Below are 917 nucleotides of genomic sequence, written 5' to 3'. Positions count from 1 at the left end.
AGCCAGACCTAGCTTTAAATCCCAACCTAATTCTTCTTGGGCATGCAGTGACTTAAAAACCATCTCCTTTGGGGAAGGGATAAATTAGGAATTTGAGATTAATATATACACACTACTATATATAAAGTGGGCTTCCTTGGTGGCTCAGTTGGTAAAAAGTATGCCTGCAATGCAAGAGACCAGGTTCGATCCTGGGTTGGGAAGATCCCCTGGAGTAGGGCATGACAACCCACTCCAGTATTCTTCCCAGGAGAATCCCCATGGACAGAGGAGCCTTGTAGGCTACAGTCCATGGGGTCGCAAAGCAAAGGACACAACTTTGAGACTAAACCACCACCACATATAAAATAAACAAGGACCTACTGTATACCACAGCGAACTCTACTCAATATTCTGTAATAAACTATATGGGAAAAGAATCTGAAAAAGGATATATATATACGTATATATATATATGTCACTTTGCTGTACAGCTGAAACTAACGCAACATTTTAAATCGACTATACTGTAAAATAAGTTAAAACAAAATGAAATAAAATAGCCCCAGCTTTCCCCATTTCTAAACCGAAGATATTATTTATCCCACAAGGTTTCAGAATTTAAGAAAACAATGAACATAAATCAGTTAGCACACTGCCAAAATATATTTGATGCCCAATCACCGATCTCTGTATTCCTATTTCATTATTCCACCAATATCCGTTAGCGTTTCTCAGAACTTCCTCGTTTATCATTCCTCCCCTCACCCTGTGGTCAGACTCTCGTCTCCTCCCTCTGGCTCCTCCCTCCTCCACCCCTCCGTTATTTCTCTTACCAGTTCCCCCGGGGAGCCTGGGAGAAGCACCACTCAGACCCTGACCTGACCTCCATCACACGCCCAGGTGTGGAGCCTCAGGGCAACTTGAGCCCCACCACC

This window comes from Budorcas taxicolor, chromosome 4 (assembly GCF_023091745.1).
Source record: "Budorcas taxicolor isolate Tak-1 chromosome 4, Takin1.1, whole genome shotgun sequence".
In the NCBI taxonomy this organism is placed as follows: Eukaryota; Metazoa; Chordata; class Mammalia; order Artiodactyla; family Bovidae; genus Budorcas; species Budorcas taxicolor.
This window is presented reverse-complemented; position numbering follows the sequence as displayed.